Source organism: Ranitomeya variabilis, chromosome 2 (genome assembly GCF_051348905.1).
Source record: "Ranitomeya variabilis isolate aRanVar5 chromosome 2, aRanVar5.hap1, whole genome shotgun sequence".
In the NCBI taxonomy this organism is placed as follows: domain Eukaryota; kingdom Metazoa; phylum Chordata; class Amphibia; order Anura; family Dendrobatidae; genus Ranitomeya; species Ranitomeya variabilis.
Window position 1 is genome coordinate 526,683,585 of NC_135233.1, and position 20,937 is coordinate 526,704,521.

A 20,937-nucleotide genomic window follows, 5' to 3' on the forward strand; every position below is an offset into this window, starting at 1 on the left:
ATGACAGTTGTTGCGATATTGATGGCTGCTGCGGATCATCCTCCTCTGCTTCTGAGCTACTGGCAGTGACACCCTCTTCCCCAATGGCTGCCAATCTGGGTCAACAACTGGGTCATCTATCACCTCCTATTCAATGTCATGTGCACCTTCCTCTGTGTCACCGTGTATGGTGCTATAGCATTCGTGACGGGGCACCATAGTCTCATCAGGGTCAGATTCTGGCTCAGTACACTGCGAGGGCAATGTAGTGATCTGAGTCAATGGAACAGCATAATAATCTAGCTGTGGCTGTGTATCAGTGCACTCCATGTCCGATTCATCTTGTAATGGGCAGTTAACAATTTCCCTTTCTAACCCAGGCACGGTAGGTGTAAAGTGCTCCATGGAGTAACCTGTGGTGTCGCCTGACGCATCCTTCACTTTTGGTTTGGGTGAAGGACACAAGGAAACGTTTTGTTCCTGATCGGGAGCATCTGGAGCGCCCCCACGTGTAGGGCAATGGGGTGCTCGGTACCAGGTCTATCTCTCTCAGTTCTGGGGATGTCACGGTGGCCCGACCCCGTCCGTGGCCCTTCTGAGGGGCGTCCAACTAAAAGTGAAGTAGTTTGTACGGTGTTCGTGACGCCGCCTGTGGTATTCGGTCAGGGTGACCGACGCTGCTAGGGGTCCGCTGGGGTGATGGAATGGCAGCTAGATGGTGTACCTTCCCACAGGTGAAGTATGTCCCCAGGGCTTCCCAGATGTATAGGTGGTGGTGGTGGATGTTGTAAGGCGCAATGAAATACGCAGACACAAAGGTTGCAGTCTCTTTACCTTTTACTGAAGACTTCAGCGTCCACAGTCCAGAGCACAGATCACAGGGCAGGTTGAGTCCGGCCTGTCCGAAGTCACATCCAGAGTTCCCTTATCCAGGTGGAAATCAGTAGCCTTCCTACTAGCGCCTGTGTGTTGTAGTACCTCCCTGCTGAGCACCACGGGATAGTCCTCACAACTTTCGTGGATGTTTCTGATGTTCTCTCTCTCTCTGTCCCCCAGATGGTATGGATAGGACAACCCGTATGACGGGGTAGGCCTGGAGCTTATTTATAGGGACCCTAGAGATGCCCCTCTCCCACAATTTGCCTCTGTGTCTTCATAGGTATTAAGGTCGGACAGCCAACTTGGAATCAACTGTCCTGCCGGTCTCTGAAGTAATGCGTAGAGCCTATTACTCCCTCGGTGTTCCGGCCACCGGCTACGCGCCTCAGAAGGAGGCTGCCGATCTTGGGGCAGAACTCCTCCTGGTATTATCTCCTTGTGCTGTGACTTCGTTTCTCACTCTCCACAATACAATTCGCTTTGTGTCCTTTCTTAGGATGCTGCCGCAATGGGTGCAGGCGCAGCTCTGTAACGTTCTATCTCGTGCTTGACCTCTGTCAGGATCCCACCCCTGACAGGGACCCTCTGTCTGCAGCTCAGATGTTCCTCCTTTCCCCCTGTCTGCCTGACAGGTCCTCTCTGGGTCAAACCCAGGTAGCTTCTGACTAACTTCCTATCCAACCCACCAGTTTTACCCGTGTGTGAGGAGTGGCCTAGTAAATAGTACCTTTGCTCCCCCTGGTGGACTGGAGTGTGAAGTGTAGTGTGTGACTGTGATACCTGGCAAGGTGAACTCCTTTAGTACCATCAGACGTAATATCACTCCCCCTGGTGGAAGAGCGACATTACTGCAATGACCAGGACTCTGGGGAGCTGCACATCCACTGACGACTCGCTGCTTTTATATTTTGAACTTTCTGAAGAGGAGGCGAAAGAGCTAGAGGCTGAGTCAGCAAGGAAAGCCAAAACTTTTTCCTGCTGCTCCGGCTTTAAAAGCGGTTTTCCTACTCCAAGATAAGGGAGCTTTCGAGGCCTTGTGTAGCCAGACGATGACGCTGGCTCAACACCTCCAGCCTTAGGTGCTATTTTGCTTTTCCCACTACCACCAGATGCTCCACCACCACCACCACCATCAGTACCAGCTGGCAACGACCGCCCACAGCCTCTTCCACCAGACTTTCTCATTTTTGGGAAAATGTAACCAAAATAACAACCGTTATATGGTACTGTAAAACAAGGTAGAAGGTGTATATAAACTTGTTGAGAATTTAAATCTCCCTTTTTATTTTGGGGAGACTGAACCAAAACTCAGGCCCAGTGTATAAAACATCGCAATGTGAGTGGCAGCAAGTGGCTGGCTGATATATGAAAAAACTAAGAGGACTGAGGTATATCCACTTTGTGAGAATTTGAATCTCACTTTTTTAGGGGGAAGACTGAACCCAAACTCAGGCCCAGTGTATAAAACAACACAATGTGAGTGGCAGCAAGTGGCTGGCTGATATACGACAAACTAAGAGGACTGAGGTATATCCACTTTGTGAGAATTTGAATCTCACTTTTTTTGGGGGGAGACTGAACCCAAACTCAGGCCCAGTGTATAAAACAACGCAAGGTGAGTGGCAGCAAGTGGCTGGCTGATATACGACAAACTAAGAGGACTGAGGTATATCCACTTTGTGAGAATTTGAATCTCACTTTTTTGGGGGGGATAATGAACCCAAACTCAGGCCCAGTGTATAAAACAGTGCAATGTGAGTGGCAGCAAGTGGCTGGCTGACATACGACAAACTAAGAGGACTGAGGTATATCCACTTTGGGAGAATTTGAATCTCACTTTTTTGGGGGGGAGACTGAACCCAAACTCAGGCACAGTGTTTAAAACAACGCAATGTAAGTGGCAGCAAGTGGCTGGAAGATATATGAAAAAATACAAGGACTGCAGTACAATTTCAATCTCCCTGCAATGATCTCAGGACTAAGTATGGCAGCAATAAAAAGAACTGCTGCACACAAAAGTGTGGACAAATAAACAAGATAACTGTGCAGAAAGGAGCAACAGGATTTTTGCTTTTAAAAAAGCAGTTGGTTTGCACAGCAGCGGTGCAAACAGCAATGCAGCTATCAGGGAGCCTTATAAGGCAGCCTAATAAGCTACAGAGCTGATGCACAAAGATATAGCCTCCACTGTCCCTGCAAAAAAAGGTGGTGTTGGACAGTGGAAATCGCTACAGCAAAAGCGGTTTTGGGGTTATTGTTCCCTCCCTAACTATGTCCCTTCTTCTGACGAAGCTGCAGCAACCTCTCCCTATGCTAAGATCGGCAGAAGTAAGATGGCGGTCGGCGTGCACGCCCCTTTATAGCCCCTGTGATGCCGCAGAAAGCAAGCCAATCAGAGTCATGCCCTTCTCTAAGATGGTGGGGACCGAGACCTATGTCATCACGCTGCCCACCCTCTGCGTCCTCCTTCATTGGCTGAGAAATGGCGACTTTGGCGCGAAGATCGCCGACCTCATGGCCGATCCCACACTAGGATCGGGTCGGGTTTCATAAAACCCGACTTTGCAGAAAGTCGGCGATTTTTGAATTTGTCCGATCCTTTTCGCTCAACCCTACTAACCACCACAAGCATGATCAGGCACATGGCAGCATAGCACCCGACTTTGTTGGTTGTACACAAGGCTCCATGAATAGTGTCTGAGGGTGATACCACTGCTTCTTCTGATGTTCCATGCAAAGATGCCTCCTACCCTGCATCTGCAGTTGCACACAAACTCAACTAGCACCATCAACAAGCACGTCCACGTCCTTTTCCCAGTGCAGCATTCAGTTGTCCATACCCAAGTCTTTGGAATGCAAGCGGAAATAAGCAGCCAATGTCACAGTACTAAATTCACACATTTCTTGTCTGCTTGCGCTCGGAATGTTGCATTTTAGGCCCGTGGGAGATGTAATTGCAGCGCCCCAGAGTCCTGGTCGTTGCAGTACTGACTCTCCGCCGCTAAGGGGAGTGATGGTACGTCTAATGGCAGTTAAGGAGTTCACCTGACCAGGTATCACAGTCACACATTACACTTCACATTCTGGCCACCAGGGGGAGCAAAGGGTTCTGTGTATTAGGCCACTCCTCACAATCTGGTAAAACTGGGGGCTGGATTGGAAGTTAGTCAGAAGCTGACTGGGTTGGATCCAGGCAACATCCTGTGGCAGAGGGTGTTGCAGGGGAAGATTCAGGGGGGTCTCTGCCAGGGGTGGGATCCTGACAGTGGCCTAGAGAACAGAACAGAACGTTACGGAGCTGCGCCTGCACCCGTTGCGGCGGCATCCTAAGAAAGGAAACGATGCGAGGTTTATTGTGGAGAAGTGAGAAACGAGATCGCAGCAAAAAGGAGATAAAGCCAGTAGGAGTCGTGCCGTAAGATCGAGGCAACATCCTACTGAGGTGCGTAGCCGGTGGCCGGAACGCCGAGGAAGTATTAGGCTCCAAGCAGTACTTCAAACAGCGGCAGGACAGTTAATTTTAGGTTGGCTGTCTCACCTAAATCACCTAAGCAGACATAGGGGGCAATTGTGGGAGAGGGGCGACGCTAGGGTCCCGGAAGAACTCCAGGCCTACCCGTCATACGGGTGCGTCCTATCCATATCATCTGGGGGACGGAGAAAGAACATCAGAACAGATACGAGTTGTGAGAGAAGAACATCAGAAACAGACACAACAGTTGTGAGGACTATCCTGTGGTGCTCAGCAGGGAGGTACTACAACACACAGGCGCTAGAAGGTAGGCACTGATTTCCACCTGCAAAGGAAACTCTGGATGTGCCTTCGGACCGGCCGGTCTCAGCCAGCCCTGTTAGCAGTACTCTGGATTGTGGATCCTGAAGCCTTCAGTAAAGAGGTAAAGAGACTGCAACCCTGTGTCCTCGTTATTCATCGCGACTTGCACCACGCACCACCATCACACCTTTCATTGGACGCCCCTTAGCAGGGTCACGGACCGGGTCTAGCCACCGTGACAACCTCAGGACTGAGACAGAGAGGCCCGGTACAGAGTACCCCGCGGCCCTGCATTTGGGGGCGCTCCAACTTGGCGTCACGAACAGGATCTACTTAAGCCTGAAGAATCAGGTCATGTGTGCCTTGGAACAGTGTCTGAATCGTGCTTGAACTGGGACTTATTGCAAAGACTGTGTATTGCCACTTCCCGCCAAAATCGCCGCCATTACAGCGCCAAGGGGAGCGCAGGAGAAGAAGAAGGGCGTGGAAGTAGGCGTACGCAAGCTGAAGAGCGTGAAAGACAATGGCCGCCCAGTCTAAGTATTGCTGTATCCTGAGGACGTGTCCGTCAGCGGCTGAGGTCCGCCTTCTTATTCTCTTCGGAGGGTGGAGACCATGGAGACGGGGCCACCCACGAAAGAGAACACAGGAAGACGATCGAGAAGAAGGGACAGATATGGCGGCCTCCAAGCAGCCATGTGGGGATTACCCGACCCGGCACAGCCCGCATCATTGGGGGTGAGCCAGGACCCACCGCTACAGCGGGCGCTGACCGCTGCAGAGCTGCTTGAGAGAGGAGGACCCAGCAGCCGCTCGCCGGATGAATGGGTGGTTGCGCCCGAAGCCCGGCAGGAGGAGCGGTGCTGAGAAGCCCACGCCCAAGTGAGTTCCCGGCTGGTCCACTCTGCAGAGATCCACCTGTCTCCTGCGTTCTTCTCTTCACCCGACCCGACCGTGGAGGACTCACGGACCCCGTCACCGGGCCGTGAACCATGGGAGCGAGATCTGAAGCTGATGCCATGGATGGAGCACCGGCGGCGCCTAGTGGCCGCGTGGCGAAAGGAGAAGGAGAGAGAAGCCTGACCTGTGGCCGTGATCGATCTGAAAGCCGAAATGCAAGATCCTCCGCTGAAGTGGGGTGTAGTGGTCACCTTTAACTCCCAGGAAGGACGGGGAGTTATTCAGGAAATCGGGGAGCTGCTGAAGGTACATGTCGCCCGGGGCGGGGTGGTACCCTGCCATGGAGAAATTGACGCGGACCACGATCTGCAGCCTGGAGATGCCGTAGTCTACACCCGGTGGCAGCGAGGGACTGGTTGGAGGGCTCAGGATGTCCAGCGGTGCGCAGCTCTTCCAGCTGCCCCTGAGGCCCAGGAGACCGGGCCCCTTGTTGAAGGGCCGATTATCACCTGCGTTATGGATCATCCGGCGGTCTCGACCCAACGTGTGACCTTGAGTCCCACCCGTCCTCAGCTGAGAGGGGTGGACTTGGGGCCAAGCCTCCCTAGGCCCCAGAGGGCTACCTGTGAGGTAAGGCCCTGGTGGAAGACACCTCCTGATTTATGAGCCTAAGCTGCTGAAATTGTATATAGTTTGTTAACTGTTCATCTTTCGTGTCTTCTGCTGCTAATACCCGACCAGGGTTATTCTTAAAGGGATCCCCTTGTTTACCCGGGATCCCTATTGCTTTTTGTTTTTGCTTTTGCTTTCATTTTTGCTTTTGTTCCACAATGTTTCAAAGACTGCTGAATCATGGACGGTGAATGGTTCACAAACTGTATTGTAAATAGTTCGCACTTTCTTAAAGGTGCCCTTTACTGGTTTTACAAGAAGGAGAGCTTTGTGAAGAGACTGTTCCTGAGTACAGCATGGAAGCTCTTGCCTTAACCGGACTTGCAGATAGAGAGAGTCTGCATTACCTCAAAGAGACTTGGTTCAATCTTAAAGGGAACGTTCACTAGTTGTACTTAAAGTATAATGTTGCCTTAAAAGAAAGTAGATGGTAATAATGTTTTACATAGGAGTAATATGTAGTTAGCTAGATAGTTATAGAGAATGTTTAATAATGTTACTAGAGAATGAGGACAGGAAAGAGTTGAAAGCCGAGTTTCAATAAAGTAAACCCGTAGGGGTTAGTTAGTGAAGTCCTCCTGAGAGCCATAAAGAGATGGCTCAGTGATCCTGTACTAAGAAAAGAGGCAGTAGACCTGGGCAGATAGACAGGAGGTCCTGCATATGAAAAATCAGAGAGTAAAAAGAAAAATGTCGCACTTAGAAGAGAGAAATAAAGAAAAAGTTAATTTATATTCTAGAGTTTTATAGTAAGCCTTTAGAGGGTTCAGCCTATAGACCCTTAAAAGAAAAGTTAAATTATTGTTCAGAATTTGCACTTAGAATACCCGGCTGGGTAATAGAAGTTATTTATAGTATGTTATTTAAAATATTTAACCATGTTTTGTTTGTAACGTTCAAGAGTCCTCACCTCCCATAAAGGGAAGCACTGTTATAATTACTTGTTCATAGCATTTCAAAATTTGCATGTCTTTTGCTGACATGTATTGTTGTTTTCTTCCCAGTTTGGGAGTACTGCATTTAACCGGGGGGGAGTGCAGCGCCCCAGAGTCCTGGTCGTTGCAGTACTGATGCTCCGCCGCTAAGGGGAGTGATGGTACGTCTGATGGCACTTAAGGAGTTCACCTGACCAGGTATCACAGTCACACATTACACTTCACATTCTGGCCACCAGGGGGAGCAAAGGGTTCTATGTATTAGGCCACTCCTCACAATCTGGTAAAACTGGGGGCTGGATAGGAAGTTAGTCAGAAGCTGACTGGGTTGGATCCAGGCAACATCCTGTGGCAGAGGGTGTTGCAGGGAAAGATTCAGGGGGGTTTCTGTCAGGGGTGGGATCCTGACAGTGGCCTAGCGAACAGAACGTTATGGAGCCGCGCCTGCACGCGTTGCGGCGGCATCCTAAGAAAGGAAACAAAGCGAGGTTTATTGTGGAGAAGTGAGAAACGAGATCGCAGCAAAAAGGAGATAAAGCCAGTAGGAGTCGTGCCGTAAGATCGAGGCAACATCCTATTGAGGCGCGTAGCCGGTGGCCGGAACACCGAGGAAGTATTAGGCTCCAAGCAGTACTTCAAACAGCGGCAGGACAGTTAATTTTAGGTTGGCTGTCTCACCTAAATCACCTAAGCAGACATAGGGGGCAATTGTGGGAGAGGGGCGACGCTAGGGTCCCGGAAGAACTCCAGGCCTACCCGTCATACGGGTGCGTCCTATCCATATCATCTGGGGGACGGAGAAAGAACGTCAGAACAGATACGAGTTGTGAGAGAAGAACATTAGAAACAGACACAACAGTTGTGAGGACTATCCCATGGTGCCCAGCAGGGAGGTACTACTACACACAGGCGCTAGAAGATAGGCACTGATTTCCACCTGCAAAGGAAACTCTGGATGTGCCTTCGGACCGGCCGGTCTCAGCCAGCCCTGTTAGCAGTACTCTGGATTGCGGATCCTGAAGCCTTCAGTAAAGAGGTAAAGAGACTGCAACTCTGTGTCCTCGTTATTCATCTCGCCTTGCACCACGCACCACCATCACACCTTTCATTGGACGCCCCTTAGCAGGGTCACGGACCAGGTCTAGCCACCGTGACAACCCCAGGACTGAGACAGAGAGGCCCGGTACCGAGTACCCCACGGCCCTGCGTTTGGGGGCGCGCCATAATATTTCCGCAACCTGATGCCGGTGACCATCACAAGGTACTCGTTACTCAGCTGCCACAACTTTTACCGGTCTGCCATCACGACATTACCGAAGCAAGTACATGTCTCACAACATTACCCAGGCCCTCTACAATGCTGTTACAGGGAAAGTGCACCTAAACACGGACACTTGGACAAGTGCATGTGGGCAGGGATGATACATCTTGCTGACGGCACACCGGGTTAGCGTAGACGAAGCCATGACCCAGTCAGACATTGGGAGACCATGTTGCACATGTATGGAGACAGGTTGTGGAAGACTTTGTCAGTCATAGGTAGGGTTTTGAACTGTAGCCTCTGGGCAATTGGAAGGCACTGAAGGGCCTGGCAGAGAGGAGAGGCTGGGGAATAACAGAAGGACAGTTGGATTACTCGGGCATCAGACTTTAGGATAGATTGGAGTGGTGCAAGAGTGGTAGAAAGGAGGCCAGAGAGTAGAAGGTTGCAATAGTGGAGGCGGGGATCATGAGGGCGTGCGCAAAAATATTTGCAGTTTCTTGGAATGTACAGATCCTGGAAATGTTTTTGAGTTGCAGTGGGCAGGAGGAGGCAAGGGCTTGGATATGTATCTTGAAAGAGAGGGCAGAGTCAAGGATCACCCCGAGGCCCTGAACATGCGGGACTATTTGTACCGGTGTGCCATCGCGGTATTACACAGGCACGTGTCCCACAACATTTCTTGTGCCCTCCACAATGCTGTTATTGGGAAAGTCCACCTAACCACAGACACGTGGACACGTGCTTGTGGTCAGGGATGGTACATCTCACTATCGGCACACTGTGTTAACATAGTGGTAGCCGGGACCCAGTCCGACCTTGGGATGGTGCATGTCCTCCCAACCCCGAGTATTGCGGGCCCTACGTCAATCTGGGTTGCCACCACAGACTACATCTCCTGCACCTCCTCCTTCGCATCCTCTTCGTCCTCCATCTCCGAAAGTAACACATCAGTCACAAGCTGGAAGCACTGCAGCACTGCCTCAGGCAAGCGGCAACAGGCTGTGCTGAAGCTAATATGCTTAGGTAATAAACTGCCCAATGATGAATAGTTGAGGACAGCTCTGAAAGAGCAGGCAGATCTGTGGCTGACACCACTGAACCTACAGCCAGGCATGGTCATGTGTGGCAATGGCTGGAACCTGGTGGTCGCTCTGTGTTGAGGCGAGCTCACACACTTGCCATGCCTGGCCCATGTGCTTAACGTCATTGCTCAATGTTTTCTGAAAAGCAACACGGAGATGCCAGATCTGCTAGGAAAAGTACGAGGCTCTGTGTACCCATTTTAGAAAGTCAGCTAGAGCTTCATCCGCCCTTGCCATGCTTCTGCAGCGCTTGCAGCTTCTGGCTCACCGACTGGTTTGTGATGTCCTCCCCATGCATTGGAACTATACACTGCATATTTTGGAAAAGATTTTTGAGCAGAAGAGGGCAGTTGTTGACTACCAGCATCAACAAGGCCGTTGGTATTCAGTTCGGATTTCACACATAAGATCTCAAGAGTGTACATGGATGTCAGACATATATACCATCCTCCAAAACTTTGAGGATTTCACCAAGATGATGAGCGGCAATGATACCATAATTAACATCTCCATCCTACTACTGTTTGTTCAATATTAATATTTATAGTTATTTATTAGTGATGGGCGAGCACTAAAATGCTTGGGTGCTCATTGCTCGGATCGAGCAAATTGGAATACTCGGGTACTCGGCGAGCACAACGAACCCATTGTAAGTCTATGGGAGACCCGAGTATTTTTACCGCAATCCCATCAAGGAGACCACTTAATGTCTAAAAACATCTGAAAATGATGGAAACACTGCTCAAACCACACAGGGACATCATGGGGATCACCCCTGGAAGCATTTCTGACTCCTAGTTCACAGTTTAGTTTAGTTTAATTATTTTTTTCCGAGATTCATGCCATTTTTCCCAGTGCCAAAAAAAACACATGGAAACGAAACCAAAACGGGTTTTCCTTGGAAATATGTCAAGGTACATCCTTTGCAGGTTAATGACTTGCCTGTAAGGCCAAATATTTAACCCCAGACTGAAAATGTTCTCTCCCACTTAGGCTTAGTTCAGACGAATCGTTTTTGAAGCGTTTTTCAACTTTAACATTGCTTTCAACCACTACAAATGCATTCACTGGGAAATGCCATTGTAACATTTACCAACCCTAGCTGGCCATGTGGTGTGTGACACATAAGCAGACCCATCTTGTTTCATTTACGAAGGAGGGACTCTTAAAGTCACAAAGCCTATTTTTACTGTTGTATCAGGCGGCTTTAATCTTCTTAAAGGGCCATTATTAAACTGTGGGTCTCCTAAACTGTTGTAGCCTTCGCTGTGAGTGGATGGGCTGCCAACAATTACTATGCACCACAATAACCCTTTAATAAGATGTCCAGGATGGCCTCCTGAAAAAATGTTGCATTGAATGCAAGGCCTGCCCTGCTACCAATTCATATACCCCCCTTATGCCTTGGAACCCACATACTGGATGGGCCCATGAAAATCCGCTTCAGAATATGCATTTAGTGCTCCATAGTCCTTTGTTTTATACATTAGAAGCAAGACAAGCTTTGCTGCATAGTCAGTCATATGCACCCCATTAGGCCTTGGAACCCACATATTGTATGGGCCCATGAAAATCCACTTCACTATATGCATTTTGTGCTGCATACTCCTTTGTTTTACACATTGGAAGCAAGGGGAGCCCTGCTGCATTGTCAGTCATATGCACCCCATTAAGCCTTGGATCTTACATACTATATGGGCCCATGAAAATCCACTTCACTATATGCATTTTGTGCTCCATACTCCTTTGTTTTACACATTGGAAGCAAGGCGAGCCTTGCTGCATAGTCAGTTATATGCACCCCATTAGGCCTTGGATCCCACATATTGTATGGGCACATGAAAATCCACTTCAAAATATGCATTTAGTGCTCCATACTCCTTTGTTTTACACAATGGAAGCAACGCAAGCCCTGCTGCATAGTCAGTCATATGCACCCCATTAGGCCTTGGAACCCATATACTGGATGGGCCCATGAAAATCCACTCGCATTTTGTAATGGTATGATGTTCCCTCTTTGCTCAATTATTTACAGGAGAATTTGGCAATTTTAAGTTTTAGATACGGCTTTAAAAAAGGCGAATAATTGCAATACAACGCAATTTTATTGCTAACAACAAAATTCTAGGAATAGTATGATTGAATAGTGTGAATGCGTAAATTTTTGTATATGTTAATATACATAGGTTAATAAGTACATATAAGGATTTACTAAATATAGTGATTATACGTATATATGAAGATTAACTCCATACAGTACACTTTGATCATCACCAAGAGGTTTTTAAACATCAACCGTCTGGAATATCAGAGAAGCAACACCAAGACAGAAAACCCCTGGGAGATTACCTACACTGCATGGGCGTCCCCAATTATGCAGGTATCAGCACTCTGTACATGTACAGGTACCCCAGTTTTGGCATCTGTCTTCGTCATGTTTCTCTGGTTTTATATAGTGATTTACACTATGTAGTTACTCTAGTTTCACCCAGACCTTCAAGTGGCCACTTTTCAAGGTTGGATGAAACTGAGATATCATGGACTTATCAGACGAGGGGCCATAAACCCCTAGAAAATAAAAGCCACAAGGATTTAGATCAAACCACCACCGGCATAGTTTCAGTAAACCATAATGTTTTACAATGACAAACAGCAAACATATAGAGCCTTAAAACTGTTTGTGAAGTGAACAAACATTTATCAAGATTGTGTCAATATGATCATTGTCTGTCACATCTGTAAATGTTTTACAAGAAATACAGCTATATGATTGTCTGAATGCACTCGGTATACAGTATTTAAATCTTGGTTACAAATCACCATTTGTATATTTGCCATTTGTACATTTGAGGCAGCCAAAGTAATGGCTCTCAAGGAGAGAAACTAATGTCGTCGACAAAGAAATATTTGTAATGACCTACTGAGCCAAACTAACAGCATTGCTTTACCAAATTTATATGAAGTGTTTTGTGTCCAATGTGAGCAATCAGGCAATACAAAAAGGAGCTTTTTAAGGGAGCTCTTTAAGGTACAGAAATGTTATGAAGTCTTTGCCAATAAGGATGTGGTTTCACCAATGTGGGGTACCTTTTTGAAAAATATACTAGTGCCATCGCAGGCTCCTTGCCAAAAATTCACCGGCCTATAACAGTACAGAGCACGTTGACCCTGGTGATCTAGCGGCAGTTGAAGGACACATTGCAGGAGACAGAGTTAAGAATTAGGCCCAATGTAGTGGTGTGTGTCTCTGAGACTTGTAATGCAGTGCATGATCTGCCAAACAATTCCCCAATGGGGTTACCTTTTTTAAAACTAGACTAGTGCCATCACAGGCCACTTGCCCAAACTTCACCGGCCTATAACAGTACAAAGCACATTCACCCTGCTGATCTAGTGGCAGTTAAACAAGAGACATTGCAGGAGACAGAGTTAAGAATTAGGCCCGATGTAGTGGTGTGTGTCTCTGAGACTTGTAATGCAGTGCATGATCTGCCAAACAATTCCCCAATGGGGTTACCTTTTTTAAAAGTATACTATTGCCATCGCAGGCCCCTTGCCCAAACTTCACCGGCCTATAAAAGTACAAAGCACGTTCATCCTGGTGATCTAGTGGCAGTTAAACAAGAGACATTGCAGGAGACAGAGTTAAGAAGTAGGCCCAATGGAATGCCATGCCCAATTCCCCAATTTGGGGTCCTTTTTGGACTGATTAATATAGTGCCATCACAGGCCACTAGCCCTAAATGCACCGTACAGAGCACGTTCACCCTGGTGATCTAGTGGCAGTTAAATTACACATTGCAGGAGACCAAGTTAAGAAATAGGCCCAATGGAATGCCATGCCCAATTTCCCAATGTGGTGTCCTTTTTGGACTGATTACAATAGTGCCATCACAGCCCCCTAGCCCAAAATGCACCATGCAGAGCACGTTCACCCTGGTGATCTAGTGGCAGGTACATGACAGATTGCAGGAGACCAAGTTAAGAAGTAGGCCCAAAGAAAAGTCATGCCCAAATCCCCAATGTGCTGTCCTTTTTGGACTTAAAAATCTAGTGCCATCACAACCCACTTGCCCAAAATTAACTGGCCTATAAGAGTACAGACCACGTTCACCATGGTGATCTAGTGGCAGGTACAGGACACATTGCAGGAGACCGAGTTAAGAAGTAGGCCCAAAGTAATGTTATGCCCAATTCCCCAATGTAAATCCTTTTTTAATAAAATAATAGTGGTATGACAGCCCCCTTGGCCTAAATGCACCGTACAGAGTACATTCACCCTGTGATCTAGTGGCAGGTACAGTACAGATTGCAGGAGACCGAGTTAAGAAGTAGGCCCAAAGAAATGTCATGCCCAATTCCCCTATGTGTTGTCCTTTTTGGACTTAAAAATATAGTGCCATCACAGCCCACTTGCCCAAAATTCACTGGCCTATAACAGTACAGACCACGTTCACCCTGGTGATCTAGTGGCAGGTACAGGACAGATTGCAGGAGACCGAGTTAAGAAGTAGGCCCAAAGTAATGTCATGCCCAATTCCCCAAGGTGTTGTCCTTTTTGGACTTTAAAATATAGTGCCATCACAGCCCACTTGCCCACAATTCACTGGCCTATAACAGTGCAGACCACGTTCACACTGGTGATCTAGTGGCAGTTAAACAAGAGACATTGCAGGAGACAGGGTTAAGAAGTAGGCCCAATGGAATGCCATGCCCAATTCCCCAATGTGGTGTCCTTTTTTTGGACTGATTAAAATAGTGCCATCACAGCCCCCTAGCCCAAAATGCACCGTACAGAGCACGTTCACCCTGGTGATCTAGTGGAAGGTACAGGACAGATTGCAGGAGACCAAGTTAATAAGTAGGCCCAAAGTAATGTAATGTCCAATTCCACAATGTAAAATTATTTTTTTTTTACGTAAAAGAGTGCCATGACAGCCTCCTTGGCCAAAATGCACCGTACAGAGCACGTTCACCCTGGTGATCTACTGGCAGGAACAGGACAGATTGCAGGAGACAGAGTTAAGAATTAGGCCCAATGTGGTGGTGTGTGTCAATTAACCCCTTTACCCCCAAGGGTGGTTTGCATGTTAATGACTGGGCCAATTTTTACAATTCTGACCACTATCCCTTTATGAGGTTATAACTCTGGAATGCTTCAATGGATCCTGGTGATTCTGACAAAGTTTTCTCGTGACATATTTTACTTCATGATCGTGGTAAAATTTCCTTGATATTACCTGCGTTTATTTGTCAAAAAAACAGAAATTTTACGAAAATTTTGAAAATTTTGCAATTTTCCAACTTTGAATTTTTATACTATTAAATCACAGAGATATGTCACACAAAATACTTAATAAGTAACATTTCCCACATGTCTACTTTAAATCAGCACAATTTTGGAACCAAATTTTTTTTTGTTAGGGAGTTATAAGGGTTAAAAGTTGACCAGCAAATTCTCATTTTTACAACACCATTTTTTTTTAGGGACCACATCTCATTTGAAGTCATTTTGAGGGGTCTATATGATAGAAAATACCCAAGTGTGACACCATTCTAAAAACTGCACCCCTCAAGGTGCTCAAAACCACATTCAAGAAGTTTATTAACCCTTCAGGTGTTTCACAGGAATTTTTGGAATGTTTAAATAAAAATGAACATTTAACTTTTTTACACAAAAAGTTTACTTCAGCTCCAATTTGTTTTATTTTACCAAGGGTAACAGGAGAAAATGGACCCCAAAAGTTGTTGTACAATTTGTCCTGAGTACGCCGATACCCCATATGTGGGGGTAAACCACTGTTTGGGCACATGGCAGAGCTCGGAAGCGAAGGAGCGCCGTTTGACTTTTCAATGCAAAATTGACTGGAATTGAGATGGGACGCCATGTTGTGTTTGGAGAGCCCCTGATGTGCCTAAACATTGAAACCCTCCACAAGTGACACCATTTTGGAAATTAGACCCCTTAAGGAACTTATCTAGATGTGTGGTGAGCACTTTGACCTACCAAGTGCTTCACTACAGTTTATAAAGCGGAGCCGTGAAAATAAAAATTATTTTTTTTCCACAAAAATGATTTTTTAGCCCCCAGTTGTGTATTTTTCCAAGGGAAACAGTGTAAATTGAACCCCAAAAGTTGTTGTCCAATTTGTCCTGAGTACGCAGATACCCAATATGTGGGGGGAACTACCGTTTGGGCGCATGGGAGAGCTCGGAAGGGAAGGAGTGCCATTTGGAATGCAGACTTAGATGGAATGGTCTGCAGGCGTCACGTTGCATTTGCAGAGCCCCTAATGTACCTAAACCATAGAAACCCCCCACAAGTGACTGCATATTGGAAACTAGACCCCCGAAGGAACTTATGTAGATGTGTTGTGAGAACTTTGAACCCCCAAGTGTTTCACAACAGTTTATAACGCAGAGCCGTGAAAATAAAAAATCCTTTTTTTTCCACAAAAATGATTTTTTAGCCCCCAGTTGTGTATTTTTCCAAGGGAAACAGTGTAATTGAACCTCAAAAGTTGTTGTCCAATTTGTCCTGAGTACGCTGATACCCAATATGTGGGGGGAACCACTGTTTGGGCGCATGGGAGAGCTCGGAAGGGAAGGAGCGCCATTTGGAATGCAGACTTAGATGGATTGGTCTGCAGGCGTCACGTTGCATTTGCAGAGCCCCTGATGTAACTAAACAGTAGAAACCCCCCATAAGTGACCCCATATTGGAAACTAGTCCTCCCAAGGAACTTATGTAGATGTGTTGTGAGAACTTTGAACCCCCAAGTGTTTCACTACAGTTTATAACGCAGAGCCGCGAAAATAAAAAATATTTTTTTTACAGAAAAACTATTTTTTAGCCCCCAGTTTTGTATTTTCCCAAGGATAACAGGAGAAATTGGACCCCAAAAGTTGTTGTCCAATGTGTCCTGAGTACGCTGATACCCCATATGTTGGGGTAAACCCCTGTTTGTGCGCACGGGAAAGCTCGGAAGGGAAGGAGCACTGTTTTACTTTTTCAACGCAGAATTGGCTGGAATTGAGATCGGACGCAATGTTGCGTTTGGAGAGCCCCTGATGTGCCTAAACAGTGGAACCCCCCCAATTATAACTGAAACCCTAATCCAAAAACACCCCTAACCCTAATCTCAACTGTAACCCTAACCACACCCCTAACCCTGACACACCCCTAACCCTAATCCCAACCCTATTCCAAACCATAAATGTAATCCAAACCCTAAACCTAACTTTAGCACCAACCCTAACCCTAACTGTAGCCCTAACCCTAGCCCCAAACCTAACCCTAGCCCTAACCCTAACCCTAACCCTAGCAATAACCCTAACCCTAGCCCTAACCCTAGCCCTAACCCTAGCCCTAACCCTAGCCCTAGCCCTAACCCTAACCCTAACCCTAGCTCTAACCCTAGCCCTAACCCTAATGGGAAAATGGAAATAAATACATTTTTTTAATTTTTCGTAACTAAGGGGGTGGTGAAGGGGGGTTTGATTTACTATTTATAGAGCGTTTTCTAGCGGATTTTTGATTGGCAGCCGTCACACACTAAAAGACGCTTTTTATTGCAAAAAATGTTTTTTGCGTTACCACATTTTGAGTGCTATAATTTTTCCATATTTTGGTCCACAGAGTCATGTGAGGTTTTGTTTTTTGTGGGATGAGCTGACGTTTTTATTGGTAACATTTCCGGGCACGTGACATTTTTGATCGCTTTTTATTCCGATTTTTGTGAGGCAGAATGACCAAAAACCAGCTATTCATGAATTTCTTTTTGGGGGGGGGGGCGTTTATACTGTTCTGCGTTTGGTAAAATGGATAAAGCAGTTTTATTCTTCGGGTCAGTACGATTACAGCGATACCTCATTTATATAATTTTTTATGTTTTGGCGCTTTTATACGATAAAAACTATTTTATAGAAAAAATAATTAATTTTGCATTGCTTTATTCTGAGGACTATAACTTTTTTATTTTTTTGCTGATGATGCTGTATGGCAGCTCATTTTTTGTGGGACAAGATAACATTTTCAGCGGTACCATATTTATTTATTTCCGTCTTTTTGATCGCATGTTATCCCACTTTTTGTTCGGCGGTATGATAATAAAGTGTTGTTTTTTGCCTCTTTTTTTTTTTTACGGTGTTCACTGAAGGGGTTAACTAGTGGGACAGTTTTATAGTCGGGTGGTTACGGACACGGCGATACTAAATATGTGTACTTTTATTATTTTTTTTATTATTTAGCTAAAGGAATGTGTTTATTGGAACAATATTTTTTTTATTATTATTTATTTAGGATTTTTATTCTTTTTTACACATGCAATTTTTTTTTTTTTTTTACATTTTTACTTTGCCCCTGGGGGGTGCAGATCACCGATCTGACACTTTGCTGTGCATTGTGTCAGATCGGCGATCTGACGTGCACAGCTCCAGGCTTCCCGGCGCCTGCTCTGAGCAGGTGCTGTTAAGCCACCTCCCTGCAGGACCCGGATGCAGCCCCGCGGCCATTTTGGATCCGGGGCCTGAAAGGAGGAGATGCTCGGTACAAGGTGAGCACATCGCCTTATACCGATCGTCTCAGGGAAGCACGCAGGGTGCCCCCTCCTTGTGCGATGCTTCCCTATACCGCCGGAACACTGCAATCATGTTTGATCGCAGTGTGCCGGGGGTTAATGTGCCGGCGGCAGTCCGTGACCACTCCTGGTACATAGTGCCGGATGTCAGCTGCGATAGTCAGCTGATACCCGTCCGCGATTGGCCGCGCTCCCCCCGTGAGCGAGGCTGATCTCGCTGGACGTACTATTCCATCCTTGGGAAGTAGGGCCCTCCCCACATGGACGGAATAGTACGCCCAATGACAGAAAGGGGTTAAACTTGCAATGCAATGCATGAGCTGCCAAACAATTCCCCAATGGGGGTACCTTTTTTAAAATAGACTAGTGCCATTGCAGGCCCCTTGCCCAAAATTCACAGGCCTATAACAGTACTGAGCACGTGCACCCTGGTCATCTAGTGACAGTTAAAGGACACATTACATTAGACAGACTTAAGAAATAGGCCCAATGCAATGTAATGCCCAATTCCCCAATGTGGGGTCCTGTTTTTACAAAATAAAATAGTGCCTTCACAGTCCCCGTGCCCAAATATCACCGGCCTTTAACAGTACAGAGCTCGTTCACCCTGGTCATCTAGTGGTTCTGGATGATGAGGATAAGGAGGAGGAGTAAAGAGGTAAAGAGACTGCAACCCTGTGTCCTCGTTATTCATCGCGCCTTGCACCACGCACCACCATCACACCTTTCATTGGACGCCCCTTAGCAGGGTCACGGACCGGGTCTAGTCACCGTGACAACCCCAGGACTGAGACAGAGAGGCCCGGTACCGAGTACCCCGCCGCCCTGCGTTTGGGGGCACTCCAACTTGGCGTCACGAACAGGATCTACTTAAGCCTGAAGAATCAGGTCATGTGTGCCTTGGAACAGTGTCTCAATCGTGCTTGAACTGCGACTTATTGCAAAGACTGTGTATTGCCACTTCCCGCCAAAACCACCGCCATTACAGCGCCAAGGGGAGCGCAAGAGAAGAAGAAGGGAATGGAAGTAGGCGTACGCAAGCTGAAGAGCGCGAAAGACAATGGCCGCCCAGTCTAAGTATTGCTGTATCCTGAGGACGTGTCCATCAGCGGCTGAGGTCCGCCTTCTCATTCTCTTCGGAGGGTGGAGACCATGGAGACGGGGCCGCCAACGAAAGAGAACACAGGAAGACGATCGAGAAGAAGGGACAGATATGGCGGCCTCCAAGCAGCCATGTGGGGACGATCCGACCCGGCGCAGCCCGCATCATTGGGGGTGAGCCAGGACCCACCGCTACAGCGGGCGCTGACCGCTGCAGAGCTGCTTGAGAGAGGAGGACCCAGCAGCCGCTCGCCGGACGAATGGGTGGTTGCGCCCGAAGCCCGGCAGGAGGAGCGGTGCTGAGAAGCCCACGCCCAAGTGAGTTCCCGGCTGGTCCACTCTGCAGAGATCCACCTGTCCCCTGCGTTCTTCTCTTCACCCGACCCGACCGTGGAGGACTCACGGACCCCGTCACCGGGCCGTGAACCATGGGAGCGAGATCTGAAGCTGATGCCATGGATGGAGCACCGGCAGCGCCTAGTGGCCGCGTGGCGAAAGGAGAAGGAGAGAGAAGCCTGACCTGTGGCCGTGATCGATCTGAAAGCCGAAGTGCAAGATCCTCCGCTGAAGTGGGGTGTAGTGGTCACCTTTAACTCCCAGGAAGGACGGGGAGTTATTCAGGAGATCGGGGAGCCGCTGAAGGTACATGTCGCCCGGGGCGGGGTGGTACCCTGCCATGGAGAAATTGACGCGGACCACGATCTGCAGCCTGGAGATGCCGTAGTCTACACCCGGTGGCAGCGAGGGACTGGTTGGAGGGCTCAGGATGTCCAGCGGTGCGCAGCTCTTCCAGCCGTCCCTGAGGCCCAGGAGACCGGGCCCCTTGTTGAAGGGCCAATTATCACCTGCGTTATGGATCATCCGGCGGTCTCGACCCAACGTGTGACCTTGAGTCCCACCCGTCCTCGGCTGAGAGGGGTGGACTTAGGGCCAAGCCTCCATAGGCCCCAGAGGGCTACCTGTGAGGTAAGGCCCTGGTGGAAGACACCTCCAGATTTATGAGCCTAAGCTGCTGAAATTGTATATAGTTTGTTAACTGTTCGTCTTTCGTGTCTTCTGCTGCTAATACCTGACCAGGGTTATTCTTAAAGGGATCCCCTTGATAACCCGGGATCCCTATTGCTTTTTGTTTTTGCTTTTGTTTTCATTTTTGCTTTTGTTCCACAATGTTTCAAAGACTGCTGAATCATGGACGGTGAATGGTTCACAAACTGTATTGTAAATAGTTCGCATTTTCTTAAAGGTGCCCTTTACTGGTTTTACAAGAAGGAGAGCTTTGTGAATAGACTGTTCCTGAGTACAGCATGGAAGCTCTTGCCTTAACCGGACTTGCAGATAGAGAGAGTCTGCATTACCTCAAAGAGACTTGGTTCAATCTTAAAGGGAACGTTCACTAGTTGTACTTAAAGTATAATGTTGCCTTAAAAGAAAGTAGATGGTAATAATGTTTTACATAGGAGTAATATGTAGTTAGCTAGATAGTTATAGAGAATGTTTAATAATGTTACTAGAGAATGAGGACAGGAAAGAGTTGAAAGCCGAGTTTCAATAAAGTAAACCCGTAGGGGTTAGTTAGTGAAGTCCTCCTGAGAGCCATAGAGAGATGGCTCAGTGATCCTGTACTAAGAAAAGAGGCAGTAGGCCTGGGCAGATAGACAGGAGGTCCTGCATATGAAAAATCAGAGAGTAAAAAGAAAAATGTCGCACTTAGAAGAGAGAAATAAAGAAAAAGTTAATTTATATTCTAGAGTTTTATAGTAAGCCTTTAGAG